A 6201-nucleotide genomic window follows, 5' to 3' on the forward strand; every position below is an offset into this window, starting at 1 on the left:
TCAACCAAGGATGCCTCAATTTTTTTTTGTATTTCTCCTACGCTGTAGCTTTTTCACTTCAACAGTAACTACATGCAGTGTGGGGAAAATATTTTTATATTTATTAATATTAATCTTATTATAACATACACACTTGAGTCTTAATTGACCAAAATGATCTGAGAGGAAATGTACTATTACATGTCTAATGACGAAACAGTTAACTCAGCAGATATTCAGTCATGGACATCGTGTCATATAAGAGAATATTTAATATTTAGTTTATTGGAGATGCTCAAAATCATCTTTGGTAATTTCAGCAAAGCGATTTGCAGTGTTTAGTACCTAATGTCTTGTATCAGGACTAATTTACGATAAACACTCGGTGTTCCCACTGCTGTCTCTTATTCAGAAATCCCTGATTAAAGCCGGTTTTGTGGTTTCAGTGAAAAGCTGGTAGGCTTCCTGTACGTGGCCTTTGTGCTGCAACATGTTCTGCAGAGTCTTCCTGAATTATTGAACAGCCTTTGTGTGGGAACAAAATCAGAGAGGGGATTTACAGATCAGTCATATGAGGGCATTCTGTGTAAACAGTGTTCAACCTTTCAAGTAACCTTGAGAAGATCGAACGTGCGTGTCAGATTAGTCCACCTCAAAATACTGCGGTAGATGTTTGTGCTGTTGTGATTTGTTTGTGTCCAGTGGTTTGCGGGTGAAAGGCAAAACCAATTCAAATTCCTCTCCCTAAATGGGTTAGTGGAAAGCTTCAGCACCAAATATTCAGTGTGAATTTTGTCCTGCTGATAACGTGGAGAATGTGTTATTATGCAGACAATGTTTCTATTTCTATGGAAAACATATCACCTTAAGTCATGCAGGAAGTAGAATTAATGTTGGGAAATCATATCTACACAAATATAGCTCATTGAACAGCATGGAAATGAGTGAGGGGGCAGAAAAACATTCAGTTCCTACAGATACTCTTAAGTTTTCTAGCAGAACGAGCTTGTACCTTAAGGATAGGAGTCTACATGACCGCACCCTGTATCAACTCTATGAACACTGGCTTGATGCCCAAAGTATTAGTTATAACAGCCTATTTCTTGTTAATATTGTATTTTTAGAGCTGAAATATGGAAACATCTGATGAGGGAAACATTGTACAATCTAAAATCCACCTCCAGGCACCTCATACACTTTTTCTCTTTTGCAGAAATTTGTATATAAACTCCCATGGCTTGTTAAATGAATGCAGCTTTTATTTTTTTACTAAATTCACGCAGGAACTCTTTTTCAATTTGACTCAGTGATATTTGGTTGCAGGATAAATACAACTTCTGCATCTAGTGTCATTTATTGCTGTAAGATACAGATATCAACAATCAGGTGGCTGAAAATAGAGAGAGCCCACACAAAAGCTGTAATGTCAGCATGTTTGCTCCGAGGCCTTTTAAATGCCAGATGTGCTGTACCAGACGCCGGAGTGCCAGGACACTGCTTTCCTCCAGTCAGCTTATTTTTCAGTGCTGAGCTGCAGCGGAGCGTGCATTCAGCTCTGTTACTCTTTGGAGACGGGGTTGCAGTGTGTTTTGGAGTGGAGGCTCATCAACGCAACACTGTTTGCTTTGTTTTACTTTACAATTAATGGGATGGTTTTAGCTGTTTAGCTGGTTTTGATAGTTCGATGCGATAGTAGTGTTCAACTGCCTATTCAACAGTGCCTGCTAAATGTTTATTAGCTATAATGTTCAAATTCAATTGAAAGACATGAAAGATTGTAATATTAGGCACATTATATTTGTTAATACTCTTGACTTAGGTGAAGATCAGATCACATTTTATGACAAATTAATGCTGAAAACTTGAAATTCCAAACGGTTCGCATACTTTTTCTTGCCCCTGTGTTAGAAACTCTTGAGCACTGAGTTATTGCTGCACGTGCGTGCAGGTCTTTCTGTAAAAACTAGGTTACTTGCAGCTGATGAATCTTAATGTCTTTTGCATGGGGTATCTCATTCTGCATGTTATTTCTGTTCAAAGTTTCAAAGGGGAAATTAACACAAAACAATCTGGTTGACCATCTGGAATGTCTCTCTGTGCTTGTTTGCTGCACATCTGCGTGCATGTATGCGAACATATACAAGCAGATTGGCATTTCACCTAAACACCTTAGGTCCCTACTTTACCCCTCTGCTAAATTAGAGTAGGAAAGCAAGCAAAGTGATTGTTTCTGTTTCCAACAGTGACACTAGACAGTTTGTTTGCTTCGGATTATCCTGCACCTCGTACAAGAGCTGAAACAACAGTCACACAGTCTTAAGAGGTTAGTTTCAAGAATGGGCCAAATGGAAAGACTCAAATGTCATTTAGCATTTCTCTAATGTCTGTATGCAAAAATGTTCTTGATTGATGGACATAATTTAAAATGGAAATATTGACTCACTTAGAATCAAACTAGAATTGAAAGGGGAATGTATTCTTCCAGCAACTCTGGTGTCTTCCAGATATTGTGCTCACGAGAAGGGGACAGATGTGAGGTCACAGTAAACTTAGTAGTAATATGTAGAAATTTCTTCCAGGCATTCCTGAAACATTGCGTACATGTGAATGAAATGGATGGAATGAAAACAAAACGCCTCCCGCTGTGGCTGTCCCCGGCACCAAGGCTCTTCCACTGATTTTCTTTGCGAGTGACTCCAATGTGTCTCTAGACAAGACACCGAACCCCCGTAGTAGTGCTGACACATCTCTGGCAGCTGTCCACAACAATTTCCCCAAGGGGATCAATAAAGTATCTCATTATTTTTATCTAGGATATCTATGTAATGTGACAGATGATGTCTGCTATATAAAATTATGTGACATAATAAGTGTAGATTTCAATTCTTTTTCTTCAGCTGTTGTGTGCTGTGAATACACAGAAGTCCATTCTGTACAGTTTATTTTGAAGAATTTTTTCATCACAATGGTGCAAATCTATAATTCTACCAAAGTTGGGCTGTGAAATCACAGAAAAAATAACCTGTAACTTTTTTTTACAGAAACTTACTGTAAAATCACATTTGGTATTTTACAATCATTTAAGTTTTTGGCAACTTTTCTGCCAGACATTCAGGCTATGGCTATAAATCAGTTATTATAGATGTTTGTGTGGACCTATATGTCCGTGCCAGCTCTTTGTGTTCAAACAGCTGTGAAAAATGAGTGCACTTGTCCACGATGACCCTGATTGCTCTCACACTTGGCTGCTGTGATCCTCATTAGTTGCTGGCCTGAAGCCTCGAAGAGTATTTTAACAGTATTTTGGTTGCTCCCCTTAGCTGTAACCCACACACTGTCTACAAGTGTCTCTTCAACAAAGTCCTTAAAGTCGGGTCACGAACATTACGAAACTTACTTATTTGGTTCCCTTGCAAAATAAAGTCCATACTGCCCTCAAAACGTGGTAGAAAGAAGGACACAGAATTTCATAGTTGAAACAAACATTTATTTTTCACCACTCAGTCTTTGTTTACTCTCTGTTAAATTTGCAAGAGTTCGGCCGTAGTAAAAATCCAATTTCAGAAGCCCCACTTTTTAGTTGTGCTGTTGGTGTGCGTGCCATATGCATGCTTCTATGTTCAGCTGCATTTTGTTTTGTGTGCATGCTTTTCCAGATCTTGACTCAACAAATTTGACGCCTTTACTGTTGAGCAGAGAGAACAGAGAGAGAAGCCGTACCCCTCACAGACACAGGGCACATATATTTTTAATCTGCTCAATTTTACATACTGTTTAAATGGGTCCTGAATTTTTTATGACTCTACGCTCTCCTACTGACGCGGCAGCCATCATCCTGGTATTGTTACTGTCTTGCTCGTATTGGGTGGTTGATGCTCATTGCCAGCATTTCCTCACTTATTTCTCCTCCTTTGTGAAGTTAAAAGCAGGGATTTGAGTAAAACTGAACTGATAATAGTGGAGTACTGTAGGCAATCTTCCACCCTCAGAGCATTATAGGCTGTATTTTTATGACTACTGACATTGTGCAAGCAGGAAGAGCATTAAAGATGCAAAAGGGCTGAGCCTTGGTGGTCACTGATCAGGACTACTTTATAGAGGAATTAAAATGAGAAATGGACCCCCTGCAAAGTATGTTTGTATCAAAGATAACCATGCATATAATAATAATGAGGTAAAAGCAATACATCTATTTAGATGACTCTCTTAATTCCTGCATAAACAAAATTCCTTTTGTTGTGGAAAAACCATAATGGATTTCAAGTGTGAGAATTAACATAACTGCATGTGGCTTGACATTATTCAGCTGTTGCTGGCTGTTTTCACAGGGCACTCAATGATGCCGGCCGTAGACTGTATTTGTAAACTTGAAAGCTGTTGTTCCTTCTCTTGTATTCACCTCATGTTTAAGGTGAGTTCTTGTCAGTTAATTGTTAGTGGTTTTGTTTTGATGATGGCTTTTACCTACCAGCTGAACATAGTACTTCCCAACCATAAACCAAAAGAATCAATTTCCCTCTGTGGGAATAATACATGATCAGGTCAATTCAAGTGCCTTCATTTTAAGATGACTCTGCTCTGATTTGTTTTTATCCAGTTGAGATATTCAGGATTTGGTGTGAGTACCCTTTGCTTTTAAAACAGTACAGAATGTCCTCAGTGTACTTGTCCACGTCTCGGAGCGTTTTCTACTGCTCTTCTCTGAATATAGTTTGTCTTCTGCTGCTTCATGTGAAGCTGGACTCACTCCATGACGTTGAGATAAATGCTCTGTAGGAGTCATTCCAGCTGCTGCAGGGTTCTGAAGTTAGTTCTTTATGATTCTTGCTGTTTGTCTGAGAGACTGATCAGAAGCCTTCCTAATGGCACAGTACTGCATATGAACGCTTTGGTTGCACACATCTTCTACATTTGCTATGTGTTTATTTTCCTCCCCTTTTACATTGAGTTTGTGTCATGCACCTCTAGTTGCCTTGCTGATATTTTTTAGTCAAATATCCACATGCAGCTTAAAACTAAATCTCACCTGAGATGGGCAGAACTTTTACCCATGCTAGAGGCACCTCTCTGGAGATGACAGTATTGATGTGTCTATTGACTCGTTGGTCAGTGAACACTTTTTCCAAACTAAAGTACTTCCGTAGCTGCTAGATTGCCATGACATTTTATGCAGACGTTGATAACGCCCAGAGGAGGAAGCTTACTGACTTTAGTGAGCTCCTGACTTTTCATCCAGCAAAACAGTGAGGTTGACATTTTATTAGCAAACAACTTAACAAAATACAGCCGAGACTGACGGGTAGCTAATAAATCATAAACCAGTAAAGAGGTTTTTCACCTATGTCACCAAGTTGAGCGATACAGTATGTCACGAGGTGAGGGGGTCACATAAGAAAGCTCAATTTAATGAGTTACATTTGGAATGTGTGTACAAAAAGCCATGGTAAGACATTCAGTAGCTGGTTGAAGAAAGAGTTATACTGATTAATCAGTATTGTCATCTGTAGAGCCGAAAAGCTACAACAATTTCCTGTTCATTGTCAAGTTAACAATAGGTTTATAGTTACTACAATAAGCTAATCAAGCCATAATAGATCACCTTGTCTATCTACATTTTGCATGCCTCATTCAGCACGCAGTTCTTCCTATACTTACATACAATGCACATGTGGAGAGTCTGTAGTAACAGGACTCATCTCTGGTTGTTTATCATACTCTACTAAATGCACTCAGAGCCTCAGCATCTGACTTTTATACTGAAACATTTCCTGTGCATAGAGAAAAGAAGAAACATCGACTTTTTGGAAACAAATCTAAATTAAATCTTATATCTTCTAGTTTATTCAAATCCTTGAACTAGATGGAAAGCATCTAACAATTGATTAAAATGTGTGGGATTAATGCACAAGAAAGCTTTAACTATAGCCTGCTCTGCTTGCTCTGTAATTTGGCTGTTTTGTGGAACGTCATTGAGCCAGGTGCGGCTGCCAGGACCGGAGGGCTGGAGTGTTTGCCAGATATGTTTGCTCACTTAAACCAAAGGCTAGAAAGACTGCAAAGTGACATCTTGCCTATATGCTGCAGCATCAACAAACTACCGCCAAAGAAGCGGCTGGCGCAGCGCCTGAGGCAGAGGTTGCTGTAGCCTGCAAGTTTCTCAACTAACTTGAGTTTACTGATCCATCAAGGGGCTGCACCTGGTATGCAGAACTAAAAAGAGTA

This window comes from Anabas testudineus, chromosome 19 (assembly GCF_900324465.2).
Source record: "Anabas testudineus chromosome 19, fAnaTes1.2, whole genome shotgun sequence".
Lineage (NCBI taxonomy): Eukaryota > Metazoa > Chordata > Actinopteri > Anabantiformes > Anabantidae > Anabas > Anabas testudineus.